Here is an 11,630-nt window from a genome sequence, read left to right as displayed (position 1 = left end):
AGGGATTTACTCTACTAGATGCAATTAAAACTAAATACAAGATTACCAACAAGTTAGAAAGAACAAGCAATGAGCAAGCAAGAATAATTATGAAATGCAAAGGCCTATGGAAGTGGATCCCCTTGAGGGGTCATCATGATACATGGATGAAGAACAAAAGATGCAAGGGTAATTTGGACCTAGGGATTTCTAGATTAGAACAACCCCAATTTCTTAGTGGTTGAACCCTAATCCCATATGAATGTTGATATGAATTTTTTCCAAATCTACATTCCTATGATTGCATTGAGTATAATGAAATCCCAAAATAGAGATAAACTCATCCTTAGTTCACCTCTAAAACACGGAGGGCTATCGACAATTAATTTCTCACCGTGTTGATACAAGTATCCCCTTTTAATCTATTCACGATCTAATACATGAGAGTAGGTCAGATCTACATGTATAACTCATAAAAGAACTATGGATTTCTCCTCAGAGTAGCTCTTAGCATGAAACAAATGGATTAAATCTCAAATCAACCCGAGCATTGAATTAACAAGCAATCATCCAAAATATATGACAACCTCCCCCCCAAGGTTTACCAACATCCGGTGGCCTTGGGGGTCTAGTGTGCCACCATACTACAACAATCAACAAAATTAAGCAAAACATAAATCAAACTCACAGATGACACTCCCTAGATGAAATGGTGAAGGAGGAGATGGAAAATTGGTCAAATGACGCTTCCCCCACCAAAGGAATGCTGAATGATGCTTCCTCAAGCCGCGGGTCTTCTTCCTTCAAATGGTTGTCGATCCCTTGAATGATGATGTTTTCAAGCCTTGAGAGCCCTTGACCTCGCCCTTCAACGATCCCCTTGTTTCCTTACCCTTCTTCTTCTTCCAAAGGTAGCTCAAGGTCTCCCAAGAAGTCTCCAAGAAGTCCTCTCCAAATGTCCCCAAATTCTGCCCTAGAAATCTATATTTATACCCTCCAAAGCATACGGGCCATATGAGGACCGTATGGGGGCCCGCATAGCACTCAAAAACCCCAATTTTTTGCTTCATACGGGAGTGCATACAGGCTGGATAAGGCCTCCATATGGGCTGTATGGGGGCCGCATGAAGTTCTGGACAGGCTGCTTCAAACAATCCCTGTGCTACAGTGATTGCTACAGTACTCCACTATAGTACTTTGGGACTGTTTTCTTCTTCTTTTTGCCCAAATGGTATCCTCGAGTTCTCCATAGCTTTCCAGTACCCTATAAAGCAAATAGTACATGATTAAGCACAAAACAGGTATCAATCCACAACAAAATACATGCAAAGTGTATAAAATACATATAAGAAAATAGCTTCATTTAGATACTTATCAAATATCCCCACACTTAAGCCTTGCTTGTCCCCAGGCAAAGAACTCATGAAAAACAAAGAATCTGATAATTGGCTAAATTCATTACCTCAAGCAAGTATAAGAATCCAAAAGCAATGGACAATGATAAATAGATGTTAAGTTACAGTCAATAAGCATAATAACAATATCATGTCTCACCCCTTATATGTTTGTGTCGTGTAAGTGAATTTTTTCTGATCTGGTCTAGCCAAAGGACTTCAATTAGTACAGCTCTAGATGCTAATCACTCTACAAACAAAGAATACTAAGTCTTAAACTACTAAGTGCTACTACAATGGCCAAGAAAGCGCCTTCTAATTCTTTATCTTGAAACTAAATCCTCTTTGCTTCACAACAATACTATGTAGGCAGTCAAAAGATCAAAAAGGGTTTATTTTATTTCCATTTTCCCGAGTCCGACTAACGTAGATTTGCACAAAAATCTTTCTGGAGGATGCACATGCTGATTAGGCACAAGAGCCACCCAACTATTCGATTACAAATCCACATAAACGCATTCATGCTTTACTAGCTGAGGAATACTGTCATAGACTCATTTTCAAATTCCTTTGTTTTTGCCCTAAATCATGTTTTTAGACTACTCTACAAGCCACAATACTAGGATTAGCTCAACAAGACTTAGAAGTTCTTAAGAGTCCATAAACTGAAGGATAGAACTTAGTGTTCTAAGGCCAAGTACTCAAAGTAGCGTGTTAAGCATACAAGAGAGTTGAAGTAGTCACGTTGGCTATTCCCAAGGTATCAACAAAAAATTCAGTGCACAAGACAATAGTAGAGGTGAAACAGGTTTCAATAAAGCCTAAAAACAAGTAACTCACGTCAATCATTAATCTAAGCTAAAAGAATCTTACAAAAATGAACAAAGCCATCATAGGTAACACTAGCATGTAACCAATGATCCTAATACATGAAATACACCCATCCCCACACTTAGTGTTGTACATTGCTATCAATGTACACTAATCATGAAAAACATGGCAAATAGGTAATGAAAATAATAGAGGAGGGTGAAAATGAACTTCCCCGGTTACTTTTGTGCTCGTGGTGGGGTGTGACTCGACAAAAGGTGTGGTGAGCATTACATGTTGGGTCAGACCTCCATTCCAAACTAGGAAAGCTCACCAAATTCCTTTAATGCCCTGCGAGGTAAAAAGGGGACATCATCATTCCACAAAAATAAAAAAAATGCAAACATAAGGGAGAAACTAGGCAGTAGTCAACAAAACAACATAGATGAAAGAGGAATAAAGTTCTACACCACAAGTTGGTAGGGCAAGAACCATGGCAGCTCCTCAAAATAACAAACACATGCAAAACAAAGTAAACTAAAGAAAATAACACGTGTCCATGCTCATAAGGGCTGCTACTCATCACAGGCCAGTGCAGGTGGTGATGGCATGGCTACAGAAGAAGTGGTCACGGCATGTGAGGATGAACAATGATACGAAGTGATAAATTGGTGAAAATCCTCTACGAGTCGACGTTGTCCCTCAATAATTTGGTGAACCTAGCCACGTATCTCGCGCTGCTCCTGATGCATAGCCTGAATCTCTCCCTCAATTCCCCTCAGTCTCGTGTTAAAATCAGGCAGTGATGTGGTACCAGGAGTGGGAGCAAGTATGTACTTAGGCTCTAACTTTGAATGCACTGGCTCTTGCTGGCTGGACTCTCCAATGGCCAGGTGTCATGTGGGTCTGCCACTAGTACTCTTGCTTATCACCAAACCTATCGTCCGTAGGGTGGCCTTCTCGAGGGGTGCTACTCTTCCTACAATGGTCATGCCTCGAGTATGCTCAAATAAACCCATGCCACGAATCAATCTGGTCACATAGGGCCCAGCAAATATAGCTCCTAATCTCGCACACTGTCCCTGATAAAGAAATGCATCCGCAACAAGGTGGCCAAGATGAGTGGGGTGTTGCTTAATGATTCCAAACATAGTGTAGAGATCTAACTAAGTGACTACCCCCGTGCTATTTGTCTGGCCCCAAATAGATCTAGTAATCAGGGCATGAATGTATTTGTATGCTGGGTCCGTCATGCGTGAGGCTTTCCGGGTGTTCTCACTATCGCTGACTGCCAAGGCTACCCAATATCGGTTTCTACTCACATCACTTGGGAAATTAGTCTTTAGGTGGTCACCAGGCATTGAATTGATAAAATAATCGTCATAGATCCCCAAATACTTGGCAAATTCCATGTGGTTCATCTCACGAGATTTTCCAAAAGCTTGAAAATGGATGGTACCACATTTCTTATCACCCGCGGACTGTGAATCTTGTCGTGCCTCAAAAGTGCTCAAAACCTCCAAAGTTAGTTGGCGAAAGGATGGTTCATCGATTACAAATAGATTTTCCCAACAATTATGCGATAGCCATCCTTTGACTTGGTTTTCTATCCCAAGACTTTCCACAAGACATCAATCAATATAGCGCACTATTCCAAATGGTTTTGTTTTCAAACTATCATATTTTTCTCGATGATGTGCATGCTTGAAGACGGGTTCCTTGGGTGTAGGTGATGGTGTGGTGATTCTTGGGCGTTTAGAGGCGAGCCTTTTGGTATTAGGTATCCCTACAACAAAGAAAAACTTTGATTAAGCCTAGAGGGATTCAAAACAAATCAAAACATGATGCAAGAGATGGGGAAAAATGGTGAAAATTCAAGGTTTAGTGGCCATACGGCTAGGCTGTATGGGGGCCGTATTGTCACTATTCATGTTGCAAGAGTTTCCCCGAAATCATGGTAGTCAAAAGTTTTGTACATAAATTCAAATAAAAACTCATCCATGACATTCACATCATCCAAATCAAGCAAAATGGTTGAAAAATTCCACACAAAAACTCCAAGGATGCAAAGAGAATGAAAAAGAAAAACTAGTGCATCAAAGAGCATACCGACGAAATCTTGAGAAAACTAGCGTTAAACTTGAGGAAAACCACTAGATCAAAGTTTCCAAGGGATGAGGAGAAGATTTAGGAGAAAAAAATGAGAGGATTTGGCCAAGAAATGGTTGAGAAATAAGAGAGAAAGTCGGCAGAAAAAGAGAGAAAAGAAGAGAATGAAAGAAAAAGAGATGAGAGAGAGATATAAGCCAAGGACGGGCCATGCAGCCCCATGCGGGCCATATGGTGGCCGCATGGCCCAAGATAGCCTCTCGGGATTTTCTGGGCCAAGGAGCCGCATGGGGCAAGACAGAGCCCTATGTTTGGCTTCTCAAGGGTCGTAGATGGCCTCCATTCGAGCATGGGATGGCCGTATGACTCATAAATGGTTTCTAAACCCCGAAATTCTGCTCCAAATGATAAAAAAATGATATGGCAAGCTTTAAAACTTCTCCAAAAATGAATGAAATGAATAAAACCATGATCTAACGCATGAAATGACACCAAAACATGTATTTCTCAAGAAGTTGCATGATTAAGCTATAATAAAATCGATGAGAGCAATGTGCAAAGTATGTGAGCATGAACTTATTCAATAACAACAAACAAGCATGAGAAAAACAAAAATAGTGATGAACAAAGACCTAGAATACGAAAAATGCAAGAAAACACCCCAGAATGCTTGGGTTGCCTCCCAAAAAGCGCTTTTTTAACATCACAAGCCTGACATACCACATCACTTATCTCACGGGGGTTCAAAGAGTTTGAAGCGAACCCCCAGTTGCCTTTGGAGTGTTGATTTTTCCCGGCAAATTCAATGACAACAATGAAAAGACTTCAAACTATTCATGCGCAGAGAGGGGTAAAAAATGTACCTTCCCTCCTTGAGGTGATGGATGATGAGGCTTGGTACCTTTCTTTTTTATCCCATGAATTTATCTCCACATTTTCTTCAACATTGGTTCTTTTTCAACTTTTTCTTTGGCATTGGTGCAGGTCACCTTCTCCTTTGGTTGCTTCAAGTTGTGAATTTGAGGATGGTAGAGGGGTTCTTCTTGTTCTTCATTCACTAAGTCTCCCAAATACTCATCCAAAGGATTTATCAAGAGTACCTCCTATACACAATCAGAAATTAACCTATCAGTTTCATCGATGAAGTAAAGTGTGTCATCATGATCTAAGGAGTGTTTCATGGCAGCCGGTAAAGTGTACACCACTTCTTCTCTGACTCTCAATGTTAATTTCCCCCCTTTTAAATCAATTAGGGCACTCAAAGTGCTGAGGAATGGTCAGCCATGAATCAATGGTGTCTCCACATCTTCATCGATGTCCATGATGACAAAATCCACTGGAAAGACAAATTTGTCCACTCTGACAATCACATTTTCAACAATCCCACAAGGTTTTCTTGTTGATCGATCTGGCAATTGTAAAGTCATCCTCGTGGGCCTTAACTCATCAAAGACAAGTTTCAAATACATGGGGTAGGGCATGACATTGATGCTAGCCCCTGAATCCGCTAAAGCATTTTTTTGAACTCCTTCTTCAAGCATGTACGGGATTATGAAACTTCCAGGATCCTTCAACTTTTGTGGGAGCTTCTTTTCTAGATGGCCGAGAAAATTTCCCATGAGTGCAACTATGCCTTCTTTTCCCAACTTTCTCTTGTTTATAAGGAGCTCTTTTTAAAACTTGGCATATTTAGGCATTTGGGTCAATGCTTTAACTATCGGAATGTTTATGTGGAATTGTTTGAAAATGTTGATGAATTTTCTGAATTGAACATCCTCCTTATCTTGCTTTAGTCTGGCCGGATAAGGGATTTTCCGCTTGTACTCAGATGATTTTGATGGTCCTTGTTGTTGGGACTCATCAATTCTTCCCCGATTGTTTTCTTCAATGTTTTTTCAGCTGGCCTGGGGTCTTCCTCAAAGGCTATGCTGTTTTCCTTGACACTTGGGTCAACTTCAACCCTTGTCTCAATTTGCCTCCGCTTCGAAGGGCAATGGCCTTCAAGTGCTCCCTTGGATTGTCTTCTGTGTTACTGGGAAGACAACCTAAGGGTCGCTCAAAATTTGCCTTGGCGAGTTTCCCCATTCGATGCTCAAGTGATTTTACAGAAGCTTGGAGATTTCTCAAAATAGAACATATCTCACTGAACTGTTCTGCATGCTGAGTGAGCTGAGCATTCACCTTGCTGAATTGTGCATCCATGCTGCTGGTTATGTTATTGAATCTGGCGTCAGTACTAAGCATGAACATGGCAAAAACCTCTTCAGTAGTAAATTTCTTCTTAATAGGTGGTTGTTGAAATTGAGATCCTTAGGGTGGTGCACCCCTTTGTTGTTGACCTTGGTTCCATGTAAAATTTGGGTGGTTCTTCCATCCCGGATTGTAAGTTAAGCTATACGGGTTTCCTTGATTTCATTGGCCCTCCAATGTAGTTGACATTCTCAATGGAAGCAACAGAGGAGCTAGCAATAGGACATTGGGCCACACCATGCCCACCATCACAAGAGCTACAACTCATCATTAATTCTGACCTCCAACTACTGGCCATAAGAAGATCAAACTTTTGGGTTAACACATCAACTTCTGCGGCCAAGGCATCATTGATACTCACTTCATAAATTCCAGCATTCTTTGGTAAAGCTCCTCTTGAGGCCCAATGTGATTCATTGCTTGCCATAGACTCAAGTAATTGCTCAGCCTCATTAGGGTACTTGTTGCTTAGGGATCCATCCGCCGCGGTGTCAATGAGTTGATGAGTTGCATAGTTCAGCCCGTTGTAGATGATCTGTACTTGCATCCATGAAGCAAAACCATGATGGGGGCACCTTTTAAGGAGATCCTTGAATCTTTCATAGGCTTCAAACAATGTCTCGGATTCCCCTTGTTTGAATGCTGAAATTTCTTGTCTCAATTTGGCCGCTTTGCTTGTTGGAAAATACCTCCCAAGGAATTTCTCAACCATATCCTTCCATGTTTTTATTGACCCCGGAGATATAGATGTAAGCCAACGATATGCCCCTTCTCTCAAGCTGAATGGAAATAGCCTTAATTGGATAGCATCATCCGACACCCCATTTATCTTGAATGTAGAGCAAATATGGAAGAACTTGGAAAGATGGTCATGTGCATCCTCATTTGCAAGACCATTAAATTGAACCGAGTTTTGGACCATGCCGATTATACTTTCTTTAATTTCAAAATTATTGGATGCCACAGTTGGTGCTTGAACACTAAACTCTTCACCCATGAATTGAAGTCTTTCATATTCAGACAAAGTGTGTCATTCTTCGTCCATGATTGAAGACTCTCTATCCTCAATTTCAATGTTTTGTGCTCCCGACCCTTCACCAACTCCTCTTAATCTCCGATGCAAGGTTCTTTCAATTTCACTATCCGGTGTAATCAAATTCGATGGATTTGAACATGTCATGCAAAGTACCTTGCAAAACCAAGAAAGATGGTAGAAAGTTAAGATCAAAAGAAAAGAAAAGAAAAGAAAAGAAATGATAAAATGAGTAAATAATGAAATGGCTAGAGCAATAACCTAAAAGTTTCCTAGAAATCCTTAAAGGTCCCTGGCAACGATGCCAAACACTTGATTGATTCCCCGCAAGTGTACGGGGTCGCCAAGTAATACCTCGTGCGAAGACACGAGGATCATATTCCACGGGCTAAGGATCTCCTATTACTCTTTCTCGACCTATTATCTAGCCTAACGTCTTAAGAAAAGGGATTTACTCTACTAGATGCAATTAAAACTAAATACAAGATTACCAACAAGTTAGAGAGAACAAGCATTGAGCAAGCAAGAATAACAATGAAATGCAAAGGCCTATGGAAGTGGATACCCTTGAGGGGTCATCATGATACATGGATGAAGAACAAAAGATGCAAGGGTAATTTGAACTGAGGGATTTCTAGATTAGAACAACCCCAATTTCTCAGCGGTTGAACCCTAATCCCATACAAATGTTGATAGGAATTTCTTCCAAATCTACATCCCTACGATTGCACTGAGTACAAGGAAATCCCAAAATAGAGATAAACTCATCCTTAGTTCACCTCTAAAACATGGAGGGCTACCAATAGCCAATTTCTCGGTGTGTTGATACAAGTATCCCCTTTTAATCAATTCACGATCTAATACATGGGAGTAGGTCACATCTACATGTATAACTCGTAAAAGAACTATGGATTTCTCCTTAGAGTAGCTCTTAGCATGAAACAAATAGATTAAATCTCAAATCAACCCGAGCATTGAATTAGCAAGCAATCATCCAAAATACATGACAACCCCTCCCCCGCCCCCCAAGGCCCCAAGGTTCACCAACATCCGGTGGTCTTAGGGTTCTAGTGTGCCACCATACCACAACAATCAACAAAATTAAGAAAAACATAAATCAAACTCATAAATGACACTCCCTAGATGAAATGGTGAAGGAGGAGGTGGAAAATCGGCCGAATAACACTTCCCCCGCCAAAGGAATGCTGAATGATGCTTCCTCTAGCCGATGGTCTCTTCCTTCAAATGGTTGTCGATCTTCCCCTTGAATGATGATGTCTTCAAGCCTTGAGAGCCCTTGACCTCGCCCTTCAATGATCTCCTCATTTCCTTGCCCTTCTTTTTCTTCCAAAGGTCGCTCAAGGTCTCCCAAGAAGTCTCCAAGAAGTCCTCTACAAAAGTCCCATAATTATACCCTAGAAATATATATTTATACCTCCAAAGCAAACGGACCGTATGGGGACCGTATAGCACTCAAAAACCCTAATTTTTGCTTCATACGGGAGTGCATACGGGCTGCATATGGCCTCCATATGGGCTGTATAGGGGCCCGCATGAAGTTCTGGACAAGCTGCTTCAAACAATCCGCGTGCTACAGTGATTTCTACATTAATTTTGCTACAGTAACTCCGCTACAATACTTTGAAACTGTTTTCTTCTTCTTTTCACCCAAATGGTATTCTTGTGTTCTCCATAGCGTTACAGTACCCTACAAAGCAAATAGTACATGATTAAGCGCAAAACGGGCATCAATCCACAACAAAATACATGCAAAGTGTATAAAATACACTTAAGAAAATACCTACATTTAGACACTTATCAACCTTTAATAACAGTATTAAACACCTATCAATATTCTATTAATCAAAGCAATTAGATTAAAGATATAAAACTCAATTAGTTCTTGGTGTGCCTGTGTAGTCTTGGAGCTGCATTCAATTTATGCATATGAACCAAAATTTTTCTATTCCTCCCTCTAAAGAAATAATTTGATCATACTAAAACTATTAAAAATGCATCATAGAAATACATTTGTACACTATTTTAAATTAAAATAAAATCAAAATTAATCACTGAAACAAGACTAATGAAACTTATGATGAGATGAATACTTTCTTGAAAACATCCTCATAATTGACTTTTCTGACAAGTGAGAAAACAAGATGAAATACATGTGCACCTCTATAACATGCTGGCCTCAATCTGCAAAGTTTTTCCTATAGAATAGACACATGTAATTTAAGATTAAGCCAAATAAGCTAAATCATTTACAAATTTGTCATCTCAATCATATTGCAATCCCTTGTGATATATTTTTTGTCCAGTTAGTTGGGGCACATATGTTCATTAAAAAGATTATTTTCCATTTAAAATTTTCCATGTAATTGATCATCCTTAAAAAGAAGTTAGTTGGTGCACATTTGTTCAATTATTACGCAAGATCCAAGATTCATGGCGTACTTTGAGGTACGTGTTCAAGGAATAGTTATAACTAGACTCTTAATCAAATCTTATATGATAATAATAATTATTTTGTTAATGCATTGGGCCCTTAATAGTACACATATACAAGCATCCATACCAGATGATATTGTAGCATGTTTTCATCGACGAAAACCTTATCCCACCCAAATTATGTTAGCTGTGGTTGATTTTGAATTAAGGTTTACATATGCATTAGCCGGTTAGAAGGGTTCACACATGATGCACTTGTCTTGTGAGACGCTTTGGAAAGAGATGATAGAATTATAGTTCCCAAAGGTATTATGCCATTTGGTGAAAATCAAAATATTTAATCAAAGACATTATGTAATACCTCATAATTATTTTCTTATGGACAACTATTACCTTGTAGATGGAAAATAACCCATGCGCTTGGGTTTTATAGCTCTATTTCGTGGCATTTGATACCATCTCAAGATATTTAGTACGCACACACCATTAAATAGTAAAGAATTGTTCAATTATTGACATTTCTTTTAGCGTACTTCAGTGGAACAAGCATTTGGAGCTTTGAAAAAGTGTTTCAACATTTGAACATCTAGGCCATTCTTCCCATTTGAAACACAAGTAGAAATTTTTATTGCGTGTTATATTCTACATAATTATATTTTATAAAGAGGTAATGATATCTTTACACCAAACCTTGAAGAATGGGAACCAAATGTGCGCGAGGTGAGAACACAATTCCAAGTCCAAGAAGAAGCAAGGGAATGGTTGATAGTACAAGATGTAATCATGAATGACATATGGAACAATAGATAGAAGTAGCTTTGTATCTTAAGTTCTTTTCTTAATTTTTCTATGACTTTTATTGATGTCTTGAACTAGTATGTTTGTAAATTTTGTTATTTGAGTATATTTTCACAAATAGTGGAATATAACTTGTTTTTGTGTGACACATTTGTTTATAAATTTATATTCTATCTTGTATTTGAAAATGAGTTTGTTGTCTTTTGTAATTTATTGCATTTTACTAAGTATGTGATAGTTATTTCTATGCTAATTACATAATCTAATAACAGATGGAGCCTAGAGACATTACACTCGAAAGTTGTTACTTTTTAGAAAGAGGACATCAAAAAATTTTCATTAGACAACTATCATGATAGTATTCATGTTGAGTTGTTTAGTTGAACAGTCAAACTTTGGACTCAAATCTAATAAAAGATTTAAAAGTATTGCTATTATTGTAGTGGCTAGAGCTATTAGTGCTAGGATTAATATGGCGAGCTCATATGGTTGCCATTGACTGGAGCATACTCATATTCACCAAAATTGCCAGCTTATACTAGAGATACCTACCATGAAGGTCTGCACTCATCTAGACCTTGCTTTTCTTCTTTACTCAAATTTCCACAATTTACACATGACTATGGCACCAACTACTCTCCATATGAAGAATATCAACTCATGGTATGGTTGATAGTGAAAAAATTCAAGAGTTTAAGTGGTGTGTAATGGGATGAGACAGTGAAAAAAATAGTTATGGGGGAGGAGGAATATCAAATTTATATACAAGTAGTAATTTAGAGTTATGATTAATAATTTTTATT

General features: G+C 38.9%; 1 non-coding gene across 1 annotated transcript; it reads left to right on the top strand.

Moving 5' to 3' along the window:
• The first annotated feature begins 7,099 nt into the window (after window positions 1–7,099).
• On the top strand, window positions 7,100–7,206 carry LOC120279743. Its single transcript, XR_005542046.1, has one exon. It is a non-coding gene; the product is annotated as a small nucleolar RNA R71 (small nucleolar RNA).
• Window positions 7,207–11,630: the final 4,424 nt, after the last annotated feature.

Source organism: Dioscorea cayenensis, chromosome 16 (assembly GCF_009730915.1).
Source record: "Dioscorea cayenensis subsp. rotundata cultivar TDr96_F1 chromosome 16, TDr96_F1_v2_PseudoChromosome.rev07_lg8_w22 25.fasta, whole genome shotgun sequence".
Lineage (NCBI taxonomy): Eukaryota > Viridiplantae > Streptophyta > Magnoliopsida > Dioscoreales > Dioscoreaceae > Dioscorea > Dioscorea cayenensis.
The sequence above is the reverse complement of the archived record's forward strand: the minus strand, read 5'-3'. Positions and strand labels throughout refer to the sequence as shown.